The sequence below is a fragment of the Trichosurus vulpecula genome, chromosome 3, assembly GCF_011100635.1.
Source record: "Trichosurus vulpecula isolate mTriVul1 chromosome 3, mTriVul1.pri, whole genome shotgun sequence".
NCBI classification, from domain to species: Eukaryota; Metazoa; Chordata; class Mammalia; order Diprotodontia; family Phalangeridae; genus Trichosurus; species Trichosurus vulpecula.
In genome coordinates, this window is record NC_050575.1 from 258941505 (window position 1) to 258952175 (window position 10671).

Consider the following 10671-nt stretch of genomic DNA (forward strand, 5'->3'; position numbering starts at 1 on the left):
CTGGAACCCTGAGTGTCTTCACCTCCCAGTTTGATTTTTTTTTTTTTGAGATTTTGATTAAAGGGTCTATCCCTTGATTCACTTCTTAAAGAGGCCTATTCATTGAATGGACGTTACTTCACTCAAAGTAAGAACCTGAAAAGACCTTAGCCTGAAAGGGCCAGGGTCTCCTACTGCATCCTGGGCCATCTCCAATCGTTCTCATGAATATCTGGCCACTGGACCCAGATAACTCTGGAGGAGAAAGTGAGGCTGGTGACCTTGCACAGCCCTCCCTCACTCAAATCAAGGTCAACTGCAAGTCATGTCATCATCTCCCTGATGTCATGGTTCTCTTTGGAAACAAAGGACAAACACAACCACACAACTGCCCTTTCACTGTGGCTCTCCCACTCATACCAGGCCACTTAATTCCTTTCATGGTCTGCATTTGCCCCATCCCAGTCAACCTGCCACTCCTTAATCACATCTAGACTCTTTCTCTATTGCCCCTGGACCATCCCAGGCTATTTACCACTCCTTAATCCCATTCACATCTTCTCACAGTCTTTTTCTGTATGAGTATCAGTTCTATCCTCATCAAATTCACAGATTTACTAGGAATCTTGCCTATCTAACCAGTATTATAATAAAACCTCACTACTCTGACTGAAAGAAGGCTTGAATGGTCAAATTCTTTTGAGGCAGACCCCCTGTACCCTTGCATTTCAGGGTTCCCAGCACCCCAAACTGCAACAGATCCCCGTTTGTGTTCCACCCCTTATACTTTGTCCTGCCCTCTCTCTCTTTGCTTTCAACCAATAAACAAGTTATTTACTGAATTCTGCTATATGTCTAGTCCCGTGTTAGGGGTATGGATCTATTTTTTCATGGCCACCCAAAAAATGCCAGATCTGAATAGTATATTTTCCATTTATTCACAGAATCACAGACCATTAGAGCTATCTAAAAATGGGATGGGCTACCTTGGGAGGCAGTGGGTCTCTTCTCACTTGATGTCTTCAAGCAAAGGTCAGATGGCCACTTAGAGAGGATATTGTAAAGGTATTTCTCAGCCAGGTGTAGGTTGGACTAGATGGCCTCTGAGTTTTTCCTGAAATTCTGTGATTCTATGAGTGGATGATATATTCACTCAACAAGGAATCAACAAGGAAAATAAAGTGTTGCATGAAAGGAAGAGGGACAAGGAAAGGTCCTTGAAAAACAGTGATGTGAAGGGTTTGGGAAAAGAATGATAAACCAAAGAATGGAACAGAAGGTAAGGGGAAATGGTGTCTCTTAAACCAAAGTGAGAGAGTATTCAGCAGTATTCAGTAGAAGTGGGTGATCAATAGCCAAATGCTACGGAGGGATCAAAGAGAATAAGAGTTGAAAAGAATCTTTTGATATGTCAGTTAGAAGATCACTGGCGACATTAGAAAAAAGCACTTCAGCACAGTAGTGGGGGAGGAAGCCAGATCATAAGAGGCTGAGAAGAGGGTGGCAGATAAAAAAAAGTAAAGAATTCTGAGTTCATGTTTTTTAAGATAAATTTAGTAGTCAAGGGGAAAAGAATCAATCAACAATCACCTACTATGTGGCACAGAGAAGGAATTACGTTCTGCCTTTGACACATACTGGCTTTGTGAAGATGAGCAAGTTGTTCCATTTCTCAGTGCCCCAGGAAACTCCTTCCAAGACCTGCAAGTTACAATGGTAGAAAGAGTTTCCTAGACTAGTGAAAAATCATAGGTCCACTACTAATTCCTATCCCTACTCTGTGGTAGATATTGAGAATATACATATAAAATCAAGACAATCTCTGCTTTTAAGAAACCTAGATCATGAAAGGAGACTCAGGTTTAGCCTTCACTGAATGCAGGTTATAGGCAAAATAAACATAGTAATTTGAGAATGGCACTAACAGCTGAGGGGAATCAGGAAAGGCCTCTAGAAAGGTGTGGCATTGGAGCTAAGCCTTGAAGGGAGTTAGAGGTTCCAAAAAGCAGAGATGAGGAGGGAGAGCATTCTAGATATGAAGATAGCCTATGAAAAGTCATAGGAACAGGAGATGTGATGACATGTTTGGTGATCAGAAAGTAGGGGAGGCCAGCCTTGCTAGAGCATAGAGTGTGTTAGGAGGATTAATATGTAACAACCCTGGAAAGAGAGCCATTCCCCAATAGATAAATGGTTGAAAGACATGAAAAGGCAATTCTAAAAAGGAGGAATGCAAGCTATCATGATCATATTTTTTAAAATGCTCCAAATCCTTAATCAGTATAAAGCAAGTTAACACAACTCTAAGATTCTACCTCACACACATCATTTTTTCAAATAGAACAGAAAAGGAAAATGACAAATGCTGGAAGAGGAGTGAGTAGATAGGCATGCTAAAAAGCATTGTTATTGAAGCTCTGTATTGATTCAACCACTCTGAAAAGCAATTTAGAACTACAAATCTAAAGTCACCAAATTGCACATAGCCTTTGACCAAATGATACCACCACTAACCCTGCATCCCAAAAAAGTCAAAGGCACATGGAAAAGATATATTATAAAAAATATTAATAGTATTAAGGTGGCACAGTGGATAAAGCACCAGACCTGCAGTCAGGAAGACCTAACTCAAATCCAACCTCAGACGCTTTCTAGCTGTGTGACTCTGGGAAAGTCACTTAACCTCTGTTTGCCTCAGTTTCCTCATCTGTAAAATGAGGATAATAATAACACCTATCTCCCAAGGATATTTGGAGCATAAAATGAGATAATAATTGTAAAGCACTTAACACAGTGCCTGACATATAGCATGCACTATATAAATGTTAGCTATTATTCTTATCATCATGATTATTATTAGCAGCAGCAGTATACTTTTTGTTATAGCAAAGAAAAGGAAACAAAATTGATGTCCACCAATTGAGAAATAACTAGACAAATTGTGGTATATGGATGTAACAAAATATTATTTCACTCTAAGAATTGGTGAAAGGACAAATTCAGAGAAACATGGGAAGATTTGTATAGACTGAGGCAGATGAAAGTGAGTGAAAGCAGGATACTTCATCACGTGTCTCTCTGCTATTGCTCTTGACATCTCTCGTCCCTGGAATGGACTCCCTTCTCACCTCTACTTCAAATAGCCCTTCTGTTCCTTTAATACACAGCTCAAGCTGTGGCTTCTGCTTAAAGCCTTTCCTCATTTCCCCAACTGCTGGTGCCCTTCCTCTCTATTTTATATTAAACACAAATATCACATATTTGTGTTTATTCACAATCATTTTAGGCTATATATGCATATATATTAACATATACTGACTGTCACCCCTACTAAAATGGCATCTCCTTAAGTGTAGGGATTGTTTGTTCTTTGTATTTGCATCCCTAAAACCCAACACAGTGTTTTGGTACGTTTTAAGTGCTTAATAAATATTTGTTGATTGATTGATTGATAAGAATTGAAATGATTAAAAGAAAACCAAATTTGAAAAACTTAAGAACTTCTTATAACAATGGCCAACCATGACTTGAGGAGAGTAATGATTAAGTGTGATTCCTTCCTCTTGGCGGAGAGACTAACAGAGCAGAATCAGTCATTTTCAGAGAGGGTTAATAGGAAGATTTGGGGATTTTGACTGTGCCTATTACAAGGAAGGTCTTCTACTGGTGGTTGTAAGGTGCCTATTAAGCACTGTAGGGAAGGAATTAGTGGGTAGTAATAGTGGTGAAACAAAAAGAAGAAAAGAAAATAGGGGCATTGTTGATACATTAAAATAACATACAAAAGAGCAAAAGGAAGTTCAGAAGGAGACAAAGGCAAGCAGGGCAGTTTATTATTAATGTACTAAATGTAATATTTTTACTAACTATAAAATAATTCATAGCTTCATATTCAATCCTCTTTTAATGTTCTTTGTCTATCAAAGTGTTCATGTTTATTGATGTTTAAGTTCTTAATTTTAAAAATTAAATTGAAAAAGAAAGGGGGAAAAAAAGCTCTGTTGGAACAGAGGTATCAAAGGTGGCCAGTGGGCTGCATTGTAGCTGACAACACACCCCATCATGCTGAAACATATTAAAATACAATTGGAAAGTATTTAATAAAATAAATAAAAATACAATAGAACATAGATAATGTTAATATGTGGTTTTCTAAGTCAATATGAATCCATAGGGATCTTTATGTACAGTTTAGTATCCTTTTTATATTTGAATTTGACCACTGGGCTGGAACCATCCTGTAAAAGGTTTTAAACGCCAAAGACAAGAGTTTTTACTTTATCCTAAATGCAATAGGAGCCACAAAAAGATGGGATGGCAGTTGGATGAATGGAAGAGTCAGTAAAAGTCTTTTTGTTATTGGGGAGGCACAATCATATCTCCCTCCTACACTCCAGTCTTGAATATTCAGCTTCTGGCTGCTCTATTTAGATATCTCATAGTCTTCTCAAACTCAACATGTCCAAAACAGAACTCATGATCTTACACCCATGACCTCCCTCCCTCTGCCTCTTTACTTCCTGATTGCTTGTGAAGGCACCATCATCTGCCCAGTCCCTCCTGTTCACAAGCTAGGAGACATCCTCAACTTTTCACTCTCAACCACCACCACCCCTAAACCCAATGAATTGCTAAGTTTTGTCAGTTCTTCTTCCCTATTTGTCCCCTCTTTTGCATTTCTATCACATTGACTATGGTCAAGGCAACATCACCTCTTGCCTAGATTATCATGATAGCCTCTTAATTGCTCTGCCTGCTTAGTCTTTCCCCTTTCCAGCCCATCCTCCATTCAGGTATGAAAGGGATTCTATTTCTCTCAGTTTTGTGACCAAAACATGGGATGAGTAGAAACAGTTTGCTTGAGGACTTGAGGACATTTAATAGAGAGGACTTTGATATGAAGAAAAAAAGAGGCAAATGCTACAGCTTAATGGTTCTTAAGCACATTATTCTCCTTCACATTTGGGTTCCTGCCAATCTGTTATCAGTATCAAGGCAGCTTAAATGGTGTAGTGGATAGAGTACTGGGACTGAAGTCAATATCTGAGTTCAAATCTGACCTCAGACATTTGCTAGCTCTGTGACCCTGGGCAAGTTACTTAATCTGTGTTTGTCTCAGTTTCCTCAACTGTAATATGGGGATAGTACCTCTCTCTTTGTGAGAATCAAATGAGATAATATTTGTAAGCACTTAGCACCGGACCATAATAATGCTTGTTTCCTTCCATCCATTATAGGACATTCCACCTCCCATATCTATGCCCTTGCAGAGGCTGCCACCATGCCTGGAATCCCTAGCTTTCTTCAAGGCTTAGAACAAGAGCCCTAAAGAAATAGAGTGATGGATTGATGGAATAGATTAGGTATATAATACACAGGAGGAAACAACCATAGTAATCTTGTGTTTGATGACTGCAAAGATCCAGACTTTTTGAACAAGACCTGACTAATTGACAAAAACTTCTGAGAAAACTGGAAAGCAGTTTGGCAGAAGCTAGGTATAGAACAACATGTCACACCATATACCGAGATAAGATCAAAATAAGCACATGATTTAGACATAAAGGGTGATACCATAAGCAAATTAAGAGACCATTGAGTAGTGTACCTGCCAGGTCTATGGATGAGGGAAGAATTTATTACTAAGTAAGAGACAGCATTATAGAATGTAAAATGGATAATTTTGATTACATTAAATTAAAGTGTTTTTGCACAAACAAAACCAAATGAGCCAATTAAAAGGAAAGTAGAAAACTGGGGTGGGGGGATTTTTACAGCAAGTTTCTCTGATAAAGGCTTCATTTCTCAAATATATAGAGAACAGAGTCAAAATTATAATAATACAAGTCATTTCCAAAGTGATAAGTGATCAAAGGATATGAATAGGCAGTTTTCAGACAAAGAAATCAGAACTATCTATAGTCATATGAAAAAATACTCTAAATCACTATTGATTAGAGAAATGCCAAATTAAAACAACTCTTAGGTACCACCTCATACCTATCAGATTCACTAATATGACAGAAAAGAGAAATGACAAATGTTGGAGAGAACATGGGAAATTGGGACACTAATGCATTGTTGGTGGAGTTGTGAACTGATGCAACCATTCTGGAGAGCAATTTGAACTATTCCCAAAGTGCTATCAAATTGTGCATACCTTTTGATCCAGTACCACCAGTAGGTCTGTATCCCAAAGAGATCATAAAAGGGGGGAAATGCACATGTGCAAAGATATATTCTTTCTGTGGTAGTAAAGAATTGGAAATCAGAGGGATGCCCATCAACAGGAGAATGGTTGAATAGATTGTGGTATATGATTGTGATAAAATATTATTGTGCTATAAGAAATGATGAACAGGATGCTTTCAGAAAAAACTAGAAAGGCTTACATGAACAGATGCAAACTGAAGTGAGCAGAACCAGGAGAACATTGTACATAGTAATAACAATATTGTACATGATGAACTATGAATGACTTAGCTATTCCCAATAATACAAAGATCGAAGACAATTCTGAATATTTATAATGAAAAACATTATCCACTTCCAGAGAAAGAACTAATGGAATCGGGATATAGATTGAAGGCTTTTTTTTCAAACTTTCTTTGTTTTTCTTGTAGTTGTTTGGTCTGTTTTCTTTTGCAACATGACTAATGTGGAAATACATTTTACATGACTGCACATATATAACTTTCATCAAATTGTTTGCCTTCTCAGTGATAGGGGAGGGGAAGGAGGAAGAGAGAGAATTTGGAACTCAAAATTGTCATTAAAAAAAGGTTTAAATTGTTTTTACTCAGAATTGGGAAAAATATTTTTTAAAAAAAGAACGAGAGCTCTAACCTTATCCCCCAAGTTGCTAGTGCTCTCTTTACCCTCATTTCCGGAAATTATTTTGCATTCTTTTTTTATATTTTCTTATCTGTATTTATATTGTTTCTCCCCAGTAGAATGTAAGCCTTTAGAAGGCAAATTTCTTTTTTTCTTTATATCATCAACTCATAGCACAATGCCTAATAAATGCTTGTAGAATGAATGAATGACCTGAGGCCTTTAGCCAAGAATCCAGGTTGAAGATTAAAAGACTTCTTTTTCATTTCCTGTCCTAAGAGAATAAAGGTTAATGAAGTAGTACAAATCAAAATTTGTGGTTCTGGACTTTTATCAACTTCTTGATCTTTAACAAACAGAACTGGTGCTATCTTCTTTGAATTCAAACTTTCTTAAAGCCAACTAACCTTGCCAGGAAGGGATAGGTACTTTGGGATGCTTGGTTGAAAAATCAAAGGAGAGTTTGATTCCTCTTCCTACTCATTCTTTGTCCTGAGACAGTCATCCATCCACTGCCTTATGTATAATGAAAATTCATAGACCATGTGTTTTCTTTCGCAACATGACTAATATGGAAATATGTTTTCCGTGACTGATCATCTGATTGCCTTCTCAAGGAAGGGTAAGGGAAAGGAGAGGGAGAGAGAGAATTTGGAACTCAAAATTTAAATAAAAAATGTTAAAAATTGCTTTTAAATGAAATTTTTAAAAAGATAATATTTTTAAAAGCAAAGGAAATTCATAGACCAGATTATTCCTAATTATTAGACCTAGTTAACCCTAAAGACATAGACCTGGCTATTCCTAAAGAAGTGCCCTTTGAACTCATGATGGAAAATGCTATCCACATCCAGAGAAAGAACTATGGAGTCTGAATGCAGATCAAAGCATACTATTTTCCCTTTTTTTGTTTTTGTGGCTTTTTCCCTTTTGTTCTGTTTCTCCTTTCACGATATGACCAATGTAGAAATATGTGTACATGATTGCATATGTATAACCTATTATCAGATTGTTTGCTGTCTTGGGGAGGGCAAAAGGGAGGAAAGGAGAGAGGGAGGGAGAAAAAAATTTGAAACTCAAAATTTTATATAAATGAATGCTGAAAAATATCTTTACATGTAATTTGAAAAAATAAAATACCAGTTACCAAAAAAGTGCCACTTGAATGAACTCAGTAAGGACCATTTCCATTGCCCAATGTTGGAACTTCCTTTTTCAGCTTTCTGCTTCCCAGGGCCCTGCCACAGCATATAGGACACACTTAGGAAGAGCAGTATTTGGTGGAAAAATTAGTGCTTACATCTCTAGTGTCATTTGATGACAATATCTCAAGATCATCCTAAGAAGCAGATAGGAATAGCAAGAGTTTATGGCCATATCTGTAATATAATTTGAAAGAATGAGTCTGTACAATCTACTAGTAGCCCCCTAAATATCTCCCAGATCTGAGTAACACAGTATCTAAAGTTTCACCATTAGAGATTCATTTTGGTGGGTTCTCCTCCCTTTTGTTGTTATTGTTCAATTGTTTCTGTCATGTCGGACTCTTTATGACCCCATTGGGGTGTTCATTGGCTTGGCTTACCATTTCCTTCTCTAGATTATCTTACAGATGAGGAAATTGAGGAAAACAAGGTTATATGACTTGCCCAGGGTCCCACAGATAGTAAGTGTCTGAGGCCAGGTTTGAACTCAGGAAGATGAGTCTTTCTGATTCCAGGTCTGGTGCTCTATCCACTGTGCCACCTAGCTGCCCTCCCTGCTGTATGACAATAGTAAAATCACATAGTGATTATGGGCATTCAATCTTCAAGAAGTGTAGAGAAAATGTGTAGTACAGTGAAAAAGAACTGGTTTCTAATCCCGGCCATGCAATTTAGCAAATGGATGACTGGACATCAATTAACTTATCTGGACCTCAATTCATCATCTATAAGATTGAATAGATGGGACTTGGAAACTTATTGGCTATGTAGGTATAAGAAAATGAGAAAAGAGAAGAATGGGTCTGTAACTATGGGCATCAGGATATAGAGCATCAGGAATCCTGTCTCATTGATTTCTGTGTCCATCATATACTAGAGCTTTCTACATCCATCATATACCAGAGCTCAGTATTTTCTGAATAAATTTGTCATTGAATGGAAGCAGAAAATTTGAATGCTGGGAAATAAATGGAAAGGGAAGATAAAAGCATCAATTGTCATAATTTTGGCCAGAGTCAGTCTAACAAACCTCATGGGAGCATATTAAGCCATATCAATGATATCAAGAGAATCTGAAAATGATTATCTAGAGCCTCAGTTTTCTCAATTGTAAAGTGAGGATAATAAACAGCACCTACCTTTCAGGGTTGTTGTGAGGATCAAATGAAATATGTGTAGAGCAGTTAGCACAGTGCCTGGAGCACAGCAAGCACTATATAAGTGCCTATTCCTTCTCTTCCACTCCCCTTCCCTCCCTTTCCTTTATTTACTTATACACATGCAAACAAACATTATTTCAATCATACTATCACCAAATGACTGCAATTTTCTGTCATCGATTTTTCTCTCTTCCTCTTCAAATACCCCTGTCCTATTGAATTGTTCTTAAGTGACTTTTTCCTCTTCGAGCCTTCCTCGATACCATGTGAATAAAAGCATTAGTCACTGAATGTCAGGGGCCATGCAGTAGGGTTTGTCCAACCCTGTATTTCCTGCCAAAATCCTTCTGTTGTATATCTTTCTGTGCAGAATGCACTAATGGCTGGCTTATTGGTCATCCCATTAATGAAAATTCCTTATTAATCAACAGTAATCTATATTTACATCCAGGATAATAATTAATTGTTCTAAGGAAGACTGAGCTACTGCAAGACACTGAAGGAACCATTGGTCTCATAAAAGTCTCTTAATATTGTTTTAACATTAGCTGAATTTTCTTATATTCTAATTCTTTGAAAACTTGGTAACATGCATGCCATACCTCTCTATCAATATGTAGTAATGATTCAAAATAGTTCATTTCTCAGCCATGCTAGAGGACAGGGTTTGCTACCATTGCTTCCGTGCACATTCATCACATTACAGTGAAATGTGCTGAATTTAAATCCTGGCTCTGCTACTAACTTGTTGTGTGACTTAGAGTAAGTCATTTATCTTCTCTGAGGCTTTTTTTCTTTTTATCTGTAAAATGAAGTTAATGTGCATCCTGTCTGACAGGTCTTATTTCAATTATCAAGTGAGATAAGGGACATGAAAAATATAAAACCTTTACCAGTATAAGGGATTACTACATGTCTGTCCTACCCTCCCTGCCTAGTGTACCTACTAACTGTTACTTCTCGTTTCAAATTAAAAACTTCTCAAAGGTCTCCACGAGGTCCTGCATACACTGAATGTTGTTTCTGTTCGGTGATAGGTTTTTCAAAGAAAGAGGCTTTAAAGGGTGTTGGTATTCCTTAGCTGTAACTTCCATCATTCATAATTCACAAGCATTTCTTCACCAATACAATTACCTGTATTGTCGATCCTCACAAAAGTCCTTTTCTTGGAGGCTATTAAAAGGATGAAACAGAAAAACAATTTTCAACATAATCAAGGATTCATGTTCCTCTCAACCTCTCAACCTCCCTTAATTCATATGAACTAGAAGTTTTGCTTGGATCCTGTACCTTGGATCTTCATTTGTAAAAACAAAAACTGAGGATGTAGAAAATGACAACTTGTCAAAATGCTTGTCTCATTTATCCTGGTATCTTTCTCCCCTGCCCCTCATCAAGCATGGTGCCTTGTATATAATACATGATGAATGAACAAATGAATGGTTCCAATAGCTGGTCTAGCATAGCTTAGAATCATAGACATTTACAACTAG